At 37.3% G+C, this 12,754-nt stretch overlaps 1 long non-coding RNA gene across 1 annotated transcript in view; it reads right to left on the bottom strand.

Moving 5' to 3' along the window:
• Positions 1 to 3,399: 3,399 nt before the first annotated feature.
• Positions 3,400 to 12,754, bottom strand: part of LOC132597369 (uncharacterized) — a 28,605-nt gene continuing 19,250 nt past the window's right edge. The window contains exons 4-5 of the long non-coding RNA XR_009564121.2: positions 10,361 to 10,540; positions 3,400 to 8,841 (exon numbers count right to left, since the gene is read on the bottom strand). This is a non-coding gene — a long non-coding RNA (uncharacterized lncRNA). The remainder of the gene's footprint in view (positions 8,842 to 10,360; positions 10,541 to 12,754) is intronic.

The following is a 12,754-nucleotide window of genomic DNA, read 5'->3' as shown; positions in this document are numbered from 1 at the left end:
GTCAGGAACTTCTCAGGGGTGATTTATCAAATAGTTGACGTCAAAAACACAGTCCTTGATGTTGTGGGGAAAATCTAATCCTCTCATGATGTGATTCCTCGGTCTTGCCCAAATCATCTGGCTAAGGCTCTCCTTTCGCCAGACATCACTATTGCTGAGGGAGTGGCTGAGAAGATACCTTTAGGCCAGTTGGGCTACCTCTCTTCTCCATGTGTCAGTTTTGTAATGAAGCTGTCAGCCAAGGTGATTTATCTTTGTATCATGTGGTCCTTTAAGAATTTCTTTCTTGGATAATTGAATGTCACTCATCCAGGGAAGCTCCTACTTCCTGCATTAGGATGTCAGGGGATGCATGGCAGTCACGAGCCGATGGCCACATATGGCAGCACACCATACCTTACAGGAGTGCATTTGCGAGTCTATCTTGCGGGGAGAAGCAGAGCAGCCTACCAGCTGGGGACCCCAGAGGACTGCAGAATGTGCAGAAAATGCCTTTACCTCACTAACTGTAAATGCAAAATTATAAAGTTAAATGTTGAGGCATGCCAGAAGAGTTACTTTTGCAGTATCCTTGCTGCCCTGACATGCCTTCACCTCAGTGGACTACAAACAAATAGAATGTTGAAAGGAATAAAGACCCTTCATTTGTATCATTGCACTGGTTTTTACTCCCATCTTGCTTGCCATACTTTGTTGTGTCCAGATACTTGAAGCATTCTCCAGAAATTAATTTTAGGTGATGCATGTAAGTCAGTATTTTATTCGATAGAAAAGGTCTGAGAGGAGAGTGAGTTAACAGTGATAACCTTTGGATGGTGGGATTATGATATATTTTAATGTTCTTTTTTGGCTTATCTGTAGTTTTAACTTTTTGCAAGTATGTATGAGTTACTTTTGTGACATAAACAAAATTAGTTTAAGTTTTTTAGGATTTGTCAATCCAGTAAATTGAGAAGAAAGTATGTTATCTAAATAAAATAAATAACCAGTTATCACAAATTCCCAAATGTTGGGATCAATATTCTAACTATGGAATATATGATATTAATTAATATTAGTTACTTACATTTTCTGTTTGTCTTTAGACCACAAGTTGGAAAAAATGGAATGCTATATTGAAAGTAGCAGAAACTGATTTTTTAAAAACCTTACAGTTCTAAGTAATGAATTTTCCCCCTATTTTGGCATTTCCTTTTCTAAAATACCTCTGCTTGTTATCATATTCAAGTTTTTTTTTCATGAAATAAATTTGGTATGCAAGTTCTGGGGTGTCTATTCATTAACATCCTCCTGCTGTTCACATTTTATTGATGAAACAACCCCGTCACCCGCCTACCAGCAGACACTTAATTCCTTCCCAGAATCCATCTGCTTTTCATGGGCTTCAGAAGCCAAATTCCTTTGCAAAATCAACTCTAACAAAGGCTTAATTCCACGGGTCAATTAAATACCAAAGATAGTTAGCTATTTTGCAATATCAGAAGCTCTGAAAGTGTGTTTTTGCTGTGATTATTACTAACTTGATTGGTGGGGGGCGGTGATTAGGGAATCCAGGTGCTCCCTGTAAAACTAGCCATTCAAATTCTGAATACAGACCTGGCAAGTTTGGCTGCTTTCATCCATCAGTTTTGCTGTCCTTCCTTCTTTCTCTCTTTTTCTCTCCTTCCCTCTCTCCCTTCATTTCCTTCCTCTCCCCTTCCTTCCTTCCTCCCTGCCTCCCTCCCCCTTCTTTCCTTCCTTCTTCTTAATAATAAATGTAACAAACATCTTACTGGCCCATTTATAACTTACTTGTATCAATATCAGACAGCTCTTGTCAATCAAAGTTAATCCAAGTGATCTTCAAAGGAGGAACATTTATAGAAGTTACATGAAATGGAATGTTGCTGTGTTATTAATTTTGAGAATCCAGAGTTCTGAGAAAATTTAAACCTGTACTGAGGCGAAGTTCAAATGCCTTTTAAACTTGTAGTCTTCTGTGTTATGTTATATATATACATATATATCAGTATTTTCTATATGTGTTAATATCAAAGTATTATAAACACAGTTTAGCTTCTGCTCTCTGATTGTTTTTTTACCTTTTCATATGTGACACATTACATTTATTATCTAGCAAATGAAAAAATGCTCAACTGTTGATCTAGCTTAGCCCTGGAACCCTTTCTTTTCTCTCTCCACAGTTACTGCTTTATTTCATCTAGCCTCATGCCTTTAGGTACTAATTGTACTTGGATCACCCCAAATTTATATCTCCAGCGTAGATCTCTTCTCTGAACTCCAGACACATAAATCCAGTTGCCAAACTGACATCTCCACTTAGATGTCAAATAGGCATCAAATTGAACAGGTACAAAGCTGTCTCTATCCATAATCTAATCTTCTTCTACTACAGCCTTGCCTTTTCAATTAATGGCAACTTTATCCTTCTGGTTATTCAGGTCAATATCCTTGATGTCATGCTGGTTTTCTGTCTATTTTTACATCCCATAACTAACCACCAAGAAATTCTATTGGCCAGACTAAAAATATATCAGAATCCGGTTATTACATAATCTCCAACACTTTTTACCTCATCCAAGGAATGATAATCTCTCATCACCATTACTGCAAATCTTCAGACTGGTTTCCCCACTAGTGGTCCTATTTTCCTACTGTCTATGGTCTGTTCTCAACAGAGTAACCACAGTGATTAAAATAGACTCAACATGTCCTTTCTGCTCAGATCTTTCTCCTGTTTCTCTATTTCCCTCAGAGTAAAAGTAAAATGTTTACGTGGTCTAGTGCCTCACTACATCTCAGACCTCACTCCTGTTACCCTTCCTTTGTCTACATTCTACACCAGCCACACTGGACTCCAGACGGTTTTACAGACAAGTTAGGCCTTTATTTCTTACCTATGTCTAAAATACATTTCCTTCAAATACCTACATGGCTTGCTCTCCTGCTCCTTACATGTCTTTGTGACGTGAGAAGACAGGCTGAGTGAGTTAAAGGCAACGAGCCTGGAGCCCAGCGCCCGGCTACCTGTGTTAAGTCCCGTTCTGCCCCTTTCCAGCTTTATGAATCTTGGGCAAGTTGTTAACCTTTCTGTCCTTCCCTTTCATTTTCTATACTATGGGGTTAATAACAGTACCTCCTCCTCAAGAGTTGTGATGAGGATTAAGTGCGTTAATATTCAAAAAGCAGTTAGCCTGGAAGACGGTATTATACAAGTGTTTTTGTAAATAATACAGGAGGTCATTTACTTTTTTTTTTTTTAACATCTTTATTGGAGTATAGTGCTTTACAGTGGTGTGTTACTTTCTGCTGTATAACAAAGTGAATCAGCTATATGTGTACATATATCCACATATCCCCTCCCTGTTGACTCTGCTTCCCACCCTCCCTATCCCACTTCTCTAGGTGGTCACAAAGCACGGAGCTGAGCTCCCTGTGCTATGTGGCTGCTTCCCACTAGCTATCGATCTTATATTTGGTAGTGTATATATGTCAATGCTACTCTCTCACTTCGTCCCAGCTTACCCTTCCCCCTTGTCCTCAATCCATTCTCTACGTCTGCATCTTTATTCCTGTCCTGCCCCTAGGTTCTTCAGAACCATTTTTTAAATTCAGATTCCATATATATGTGTTACCATATGGTATTTGTTTTTCTCTTTCTGACTTACTTCACTCTGTATGACAGTCTCTAGGTCCATCCACCTCACTACAAATAACTCAGTTTTGTTTCTTTTTATGGCTGAGTACTATTCCATTGTATATATGTGCCACATCTTCCTTATCCATTCATTTGTTGGAGGACACTTAAGTTGTTTCCATGTCCTGGCTATTGTGAATAGAGCTGCAGTGAACATTGTGGTACATGACTCTTTCTGAATTATGGTTTTCTCAGGGTATATGCCCAGTAGTGGGATTGATGGGTTGTAGGGAAGTTCTATTTTTAGTTTTTTAAGGAACCTCCATACTGTTCTCCATAGTGGCTGTAACAATTTACATGCCTACCAACAGTGCATGAGGGTTCCCTTTTCTCCACACCCTTTCCAGCATTTATTGTTTGTAGATTTTTTGATGATGGCATTCTGACTGGTGTGAGGTGATACCTCATTGTGGTTTTGATTTGCATTTCTCTAATTGTTAGTGATGTTGAACATCCTTTCATGTGTTTGTTGTCAGTCTGTATATCTTCTTTGGAGAAATGTCTATTTAGGTCTTCTGCCCATTTTTGGATTGGGTTGTTAGTTTTTTTTGATATTGAGCTGCATGAGCTGCTTGTATATTTTGGAGATTAATCCTATTTCAGTTGCTTTGTTTGTAAATATTTTCTCCCATTCTGAGGGTTGTCTTTTCATCTTGTTTGTGGTTTCCTTTGTGGTACAAAAGCTTTTAAGGTTCATTAGGTCCCATTTGTTTTTATTTCCATTTCTCTAGGAGGTGGGACAAAAAGGATCTTGCTGTGATTTATATCATAGAGGGTTCTGCCTATGCTTTCCTCTAAGAGTTTTATAGAGTCTGCCCTTACATTTGGGTATTTAACCCATTTTGAGTTTACTTCTGTGTATGGTGTTAGGAGTGTTCTAATTTTGTTCTTTTACATGTAGCTGTCCAGTTTTCCCAGCACCACTTATTGAAAAGGTGGTCTTTTATCCATTGTATATTCTTGCCTCCTTTATCAAACATGAGGTGACCATATGTGTGTGGGTTTATCTCTGGGCTTTCTATCCTGTTCCATTGATTTATATTTCTGGTTTTGTGCCAGTACCATACTATCTTGATTACTGTAGCTTTGTAATATACTCTGAAGTCAGGAGCCTGATTCCTCCAGCTCCATTTTCTTTCTCAAGTTTGCTTTGGCTATTTGGCATCTTTGTGTTTCCATAAAAATTGTGAAATTTTTTGTTCTACTTCTGTGAAAAATTACATTGGTAGTTTGATAGCGATTGCATTGAATCTGTAGGTTGCTTTTGGTAGCACAGTCATTTTCACAATGTTGATTCTTCCAATCCAAGAACATGGTGTATCTTTCCATCTGTTTGTATCATCTTTAATTTCTTTCATCAGTGTCTTATAGTTTTCTGCATACAGGTCTTTTGTCTCCTTAGGTAGGTTTATTCCTATGTGTTATACTCTTTTTGTTGCAGTGGTAAATGGGAGTGTTTCCTTAATTTCTCCTTCTGATTTTTCATCATTAGTGTATAGGAATGCAAGAGATTTCTGTGCATTAATTTTGTATCCTGCAACTTAACAAATTCATTGAATACTTCTAGTAGTTTTCTGGTAGCATCTTTAAGATTCTCTATGTATAGTATCATGTCATCTGCAAACAGTGACAGTTTTACTTCTTCTTTTCTGATTTGGATTCCTTTAATTTCTTTTTTCTTCTGATTCCTGTAGCTAAAAATTCCAAAACTATGTTGAATAATAGTGGTGAGAGTGGGCAACCTTGTCTTATTCTTGATCTTAGTGGAAATGGTTTTAGTTTTTCACCGTTGTGAATGAAGTTGGCTGTGGATTTGTCATATATGGCCTTTATTATATTGAGGAAAGTTCCCTCTATGCTTACTTTCTGAGGGAGTTTTATCATAAATGGGTGTTGAATTTTGTCAAAAGCTTTTTCTGCATCTATTGAGATGATCATATGGTTTCACTCCTTCAGTATGTTAATATGGTGTATCACATTGATTGATTTGCGTATATGGAAGAATCCTTGCATTCCTGGGATAAACCCCACTTGATCATGATGTATGATCCTTTTAATGTGCTGTTGGACTCTGTTTGCTAGTATTTTTTTTTTGAGGATTTTTGCATCTATGTTCAACGATATTGGCCTGTAGTTTTCTTTTTTTGTGACATCATGGTCTGGTTTTGGTATCAGGGTGATGGTGGCTTCTTAGAATGAGTTTGGGAGTGTTCCTCCCTCTGCTATATTTTGGAAGAGTTTGAGAACAATAGGTATTAGCTCGTCTCTGAATATTTGATAGAATTTGCCTGTGAAGCCATCTGGTCATGGGCTTTTGTTTCTTGGAAGAATTTTAATAACAATTCCAATTTCAGTGCTTGTGATTGGTCTGTTTATATTTTCTATTTCTTCCTGGTTCAGTCTTGGAAGGTTGTGCTTTTCTAAGAATTTGTCCATTTCTTCCAGGTTGTCCAAGTTATTGGCATATAGTTGCTTGTAGTAATTTCTCATGATCCTTTGCATTTCTGCAATGTCAGTTGTTACTTCTCTGTTTTCATTTTTAATTCTATTGATTTGAGTCTTCTCCCTTTTTTTCTTGATGAGTCTGGCTGATGATTTATCAATTGTGTTTTCCTTCTCAAAGAACCAGCTTTTAGTTTTATTGATTTTGCTATTGTTTCCTTCATTTCTTTTCCAATTATTTCTGATCTGACCTTTATGATTTCTTTTCTTCCACTTTCTGGGGTTTTTTTGTTCTTCTTTCTCTAATTCCTTTAGGTACAAAGTTAGCTTGTTTATTTGAGATTTTTTTGTTTTTTGAGGTAGGATTGTATTGTTCTAAACTTCCCTCTTACAACAGCTTTGGCTGCATCCCATAGGTTTTGGGTTGTCGTGTATTCATTTTCATTTGTTTCTAGGTATTTTTTGATTTCCTCTTTGTTTTCTTCAGTGATCTCTTTGTTATTTAGTAGTGTGTTGGTTAGCCTTCATGTGTTTGTATTTTTTGCAGATTTTTTCCTGTAATTTATATCTAGTCTCGCAGTGTTCTGGTCAGAAAAGATACTTGATAAGATTTCAATTTTCATAAATTTACCAAGGCTTGATGTGTGACCCAGGATATGATCTATCCTGGAGAATGTTCCATGAGCACTTGAGAAGAAAGTGTATTCTGTTTTTTTTTGGATGGAATGTCTTATAAATATCAATTAATTCCATCTTGTTGAATGTATGGTTTAAAGCTTGTGTTACCTTATTTATTTTCCTTTGGATGATCTGTCCATTGGTGAAAGTGGGGTGTTAAAATGCCCTACTATTATTGTGTTATTGTTGATTTTCCATTTTATGGCTGTTAGCATTTGCGTTATGTATTGTGCATAAATATTTACAAGTGTTATATCTTCTTCATGGATTGATCCCTTGATCATTATATAGTGTCCTTCTTTGTCTCTTCTAATAGTCTTTATTTTAAAGTCTATTTTGTCTGATATGAGAATTGCTACTCCAGCTTCCTTTTGATTTGCATTTGCATGGAATATATTTTTCCATCCCCTCAATTTCCATCTGCATGTGTCCCTAGGTCTGAAGTGGGTGTGTTGTAGACAGCATATATATACAGGTCTTATTGTTGTATCCATTCTGCCAGTGTATGTCTTTTGGTTGGAGCATTTTATCCATTTACATTTAAGGTAGTTTTTAATATGTATGTTCCTATTACCATGATCTTAATTGTTTTGTGTTCGTTATTGTAGGTCTTTTCCTTCTCTTCTTTTTCCCACCTAGAGAAGTTCCTTTAGTACTTGTTGTAAAACTGGTTTGGTGTTGCTGAATTCTCTTAGCTTTTGCTTGTTTGTAAAGGTTTTAGTTTCTCCGTTGAATCTGAATGAGATCCTTGCTGGGTAGAGTAATCTTGGTTGTAGGCTTTTCTCTTTCATCACTTTAAATATGTCCTGCCACACCCTTCTGAATCGCACAGTTTCTGCTGAGAAATCAGCTGTTAACCTTATGGGGATTCCCTTGCATGTTATTTGTTACTTTTCCCTTTCTGCTTTTGATATTTTTTCTTTGTATTTAATTTTTGATAGTTTGAATAATAGGTGTCTTGGTGTGTTTCTTCTTGGATTTATCCTGTATGGGACTCTCTACACTCCCTGGACTTGATTATTTCCTTTCCCATCCTAGGGAAGTTTTCAACTATTTAACCTCTTCAAATATTTTCTCAGTCCCTTTTTTTCTCTTCTTCTTGGACCCCTATAATCCAAATATTGGTGCATTTAATGTTGCCCCAGAGGTCTCTGAGAGTCTCCTCAATTCTTTTCATTCATTTTTCTTTATTCTGCTCTGTGGTAGTTATTTCCACTATTTTATCTTCCAGGTCACTTATCCTTTCTTCTGCCTCAGTTATTCTGTTTTTATTTCCTTCTAGAGAATTTTTAATTTGATTTATTGTGTTGTTCATCATTGTTTGTTTGCCCTGTATTTCTTCTAGGTCCTTGTTAAACATTTCTTGTATTTTCTCCATTCAATTTCCAAGATTTTGGATCATCTTTAGTATCATTACTTTGAATTCTTTTTCAGGTAGACTGCCTATTTCCTCTTCATTTGTTTGGTCTGGTGGGTTTTTATCTTGCTCCTTCATCTGCTGTGTGTATTTCTTTATCTTCTCATTTTGCTTAACTTACTGTGTTTGGGGTCTCCTTTTCACAGGCTGCAGTCTTGTAGTTCCCGTTGTTTTCGGTTCGGTGTCTGCCCCCAGTGGCTCTCGTTGTTTCAGTTGGTTGTGTAGGCTTCCTGGTGGAGGGGGCTGGTGCCTGTGTTCTGATGGATGAGGCTGGATCTTGTCTTTCTGGTGAGCATGACCACGTCCGGTGGTGTGTTTTTGGTTGTCTGTGAGCTTATTATGATTTTAGGCATCCTCTCTGCTAATAGGTGGGATTGTGTTCCTGTCTTACTAGTTGTTTGGTATGGGGTGTCCTGCACTGTAGCTTGCTGTTCGTTGAGTGGAGCTGGGTCTTAGCATTGAGATGGAGATCTCGGGGAGAGCTTTCATTGTTTGATATTAAGTGGGTCCGGCCGGTCTCTGGTGGTCCAGTATCCTGAACTAGGCTCTCCCACCTAAGAGGCTCAGGGTTGACACCTGGCCAGAGCACAAAGACCCTTCAGCCACACTGCTCAGAAGAAAAGAGAGAAAAAAAATAAAATGAAGTTATTAAAATAAAATAAAAAACTTTTAAATTATGAAAAATTAAAAAATAGAAAGGTAATAAAAAATAAAACTTAAAAAAATAGAAAAACGAAAGAAGCGAGCAACCAAACCAGTAAACAAATCCACCAATGATAATAAGTAGTATAAACTATACTAAAAAAAAAAAACGAAAAAAACCAGACAGAACCCTAGGACAAATGGTAAAGACAAAGCTATACAGAGAAAATCACACAAAGATGCATACACATACACACTCATAAAAAGAAAAAGGAAAAAACAGATATATATGAAAAAAACGAAGAGAGCAACCAAATCAATAAATCTACCAATGATAATAAGCTCTAAATACTAAACTAAGTTAAACATAAAACCAGAAACAAATTAGATGCAGAAAGCAAATGCCAAGTCTACAGCTGCTCCCAAATTTTGCCTGAATTTTGGGATGATTCTTTGTCTATTCAGGTGTTCCACAGATGCAGGGTACATCATGTTGATTGTGGAGATTTAATCTGCTGATGCTGAGGCTGCTGGGAGAGATTTCCCTTTCTCTTCTTTGTTCTCACAGATCCCAGGGGCTCAGCTTTGGATTTGGCCCCACCTCTGCGTGTAGGTCACCTGAGGGCATCTGTTCCCTGCCCAGACAGGACGGGGTTAAAGGAGCAGCTGATTAGGGGGCTCTGGCTCACTCAGGCTGGGGGAATGGAGGGGTATGGAATGCAGGGCAAGCCTGCGGTAGCAGAGGCCAGTATGACATTGCAACAACCTGAGGTGCGCCAGGTGTTCTCCCGGGGAAGTTGTCCCGGGATCATGGGACCCTGGCAGTGGCGGGCTGCACAGGTTCCCGGGAAGGGAGTTGTGGATAGTGACCTGTGCTTGCACACAGGCTTCTTGGTGGCTGTAGCAGCAGCCTTAGCAGTTCATGCCCGTCTCTGGTATCCAAGCTGATAGCTGCGGCTTACACCCATCTCTGGAGCTTGTTTAGGTGGTGCTCTGAATCTCCTCTCCTCGCACACTATGACACAATGGTCTCTTTCCTCTTTGGCAGTTCCAGACTTTTTCCCCGCCTCCTTCCCGGCTAGCTCTGGGGCACTAGCCCCCTTCAGGCTGTGTTCACACAGCCAACCCCAGTCCTCTCCCTGGGACCCGACCTCCGAAGCCTGAGCCTCAGCTCCCAGCACCCACCCACCCTGGCGGGTGAGCAGACAAGCCTCTTGGGCTGGTGAGGGCTGGTCGGCACTGATACTCTGTGGGGGAATCTCTCTGCTTTGCCCTCTGCACTGCTGTTGCTTCGCTCTCCTCTGTGGCTCCAAAGCTTCACCCCCACCCACTCCCCATCTCCACTAGTGAAGGGGCTTCCTAGTGTGTGGAAACTTTTCCTCCTTCACAGCTCCCTCCCAGAGGTGCAGGTCCCATCTCTATTCTTTTGTCTCTGTTTTTTCTTTTTTCTTTTGCCCTACCCAGGTACGTGGGAAGTTTCTTGCCTTTTGGGAGGTCTGAGGTCTTCTGCCAGCATTCAGTTGGTGTTCTGTAGGAGTTGTTCCACATGTAGGTGTATTTCTGATGTATTTGTGGGGAGGAAGGTGATCTCTGCATCTTACTCCTCTGCCATCTTGAGGGTCCTCTCCCAGAATGTCATTTTCTTAATCAGGTCTTCCCTGACCCTGTATTGAAAATTTTAAACCATCTCTCACTCCACCATTCTGCAACTCTTTCCTGTTTCTTTCTCTCCATTTTTGTACTTACTTCTAACAATTTGCTCATTTATTTTATTTCTTACTACTCTTAATAGACTCTAAGCTCTATGTAAACAGTGATATTTTACTGTTAATTAACTAAAACAGTGTCTGGAATATAGTAGATTATCAATAGTTATTTGTCAAAAAATATATGAAATTAGTGATAATGCCATATTTAAATGAACCTTGAAAATAAATTAAAGACCTTAGACGCATGAATCCTGCTTAGGAATCTTATACTTTGGATTCCATTCTGAGAGTTCTTTAGGGTACAACATGGTGTAATTTGAAATATAACCACTTACATTGTTTAGGCTTTTATTCTGTAAGAACAGGGTCACTGGCTCTCTACAGAGTGACATTTTGGGTTATGTCACCTTAACTATGAAACCCTGCTTGAGATAAATTTCCAATATAACTCGGAGGCAGAGAAGTCAGATTAATGCTATTTGGCTGCATTCTAAATGTCATTGTTTTTATTTCAAAAGGCCAGGAAATAACATTTTAAATACCTGTAGCACCACTATTCACCATCAACGCATTCAGCAAAAAAGGCAGAATCTGAACTATCTCTATTCAGTTTTTACCATTTTAGAAATAGAGGCTTTCTAGAAATGAAATATCTCTTGACACATAGTAGACATGGGTTTAAAATATTTAGTGAAAAAGAACACATTGATTAAATCTTGTGACTTTATGAAAGCCCACCTTCCCCACAAGAGAAAGGAGAATCAACATGATGCTTAAGCACTGTAACTGTTGATAAATAAATAAATATAAGTTTAAATAATATATATATGTATTGTTACCTTTTCATGTCTCCCTGAAGGTGGATTAACAATTACTACCCACTTAGGAATTATGAATAATAATAAATTCTTTTAATTTTTGAATTTTATTTATTTTTTATACAGCAGGTTCTTATAAGTCATCAATTTTATATACATCAGTGTATACATGTCAATCCCAATCACCCAGTTCATCACACCACCATCCCCAAATAATACATTATAATATTAATTTCCTCTCTATCAAAAAGTCATCTAGATGGTGTGTTTGATTATAAACAATGGTAAATAATTTTTTCCTAAATTTAATTTCAATATTTTGTTGGCATTGGTGTTGGGCTGGAAATGAAACACTTTGAATCATTCAAGGAAGCACACTAGGAACTGGCAGCATCTCTTCCAGAAAACTCATTCAATAAATATTTAATCTGATATGTTTCAAAGAGCATTTGATGAAGATTATATTTCACATGTTTATTTAAGAAGAAGCATTTACCTGTAGGGGGATTTGGGATATTTGGATACTAGAACCATTAGCATAAGTGATGAATAATGTAAGTTACAATAGAGAGAAGCATTGTTATTATTCCTATATAATAAATAGTTTATTGTTAAATTGATATTATAGGCTTTTTAGTTATAAAATGTTAAAAAAACTTCTGGCCAGAAATTTATAATTAAAAGGTTAATACTTTAAGAGAATGAAAAAACAAGACTATAGAAAATGTTTGCAAATCATATGTCTGATAAAGAACATTCAGAATATAGAATATATAAAGAACTTTCAAAATTCAATAATAAAACAACAAACAACCCACTGAAAAATTTGGCAATCAATTTAAATAGACACTTTTTCAAAAAGATTCATAGATGGCAAATAAGTACATGGAAACAGTTCTCAGCATCATTAGTCATTAGAGAAATGTAAAATGAAATCACAGCTACTGCCTCACACATATTAGAATGTGTAAAATTAAAAAGGTTGACTATATCAAGTGTTGCAAATATTTGAAGCAACTGGAACTCTAATAAACTGCTGGTTTGTATGTAAAATATTCCACTTTTGAAAATAGTTTTGCAGTTTCTTACAAAGTTAAACATACACCTATCACATGCTCAGTTATTTCACTGAGTATTTATCAAAGAGAAATGAAAGCTTATTTTCATAAAAAGAATTTTACATGGGTGTTCACAGTAGATTTATTTGTAATATTCTCAAACTGAAAACAACCCAAAGTCCATCTAGATAATCAAATTATATGTATCTACACCTTGCATTCTTACTTAGAAATAGGAAGAATGAACTACTAATACATCTAAAAACATGGATGAATTTCACTGAATGATGCCA

This window comes from Globicephala melas, chromosome 5, assembly GCF_963455315.2.
Source record: "Globicephala melas chromosome 5, mGloMel1.2, whole genome shotgun sequence".
Classification (NCBI taxonomy): Eukaryota; Metazoa; Chordata; class Mammalia; order Artiodactyla; family Delphinidae; genus Globicephala; species Globicephala melas.
Note: the sequence above shows the minus strand (reverse complement) of the source record. Positions and strands in the feature narration are given on the sequence as shown.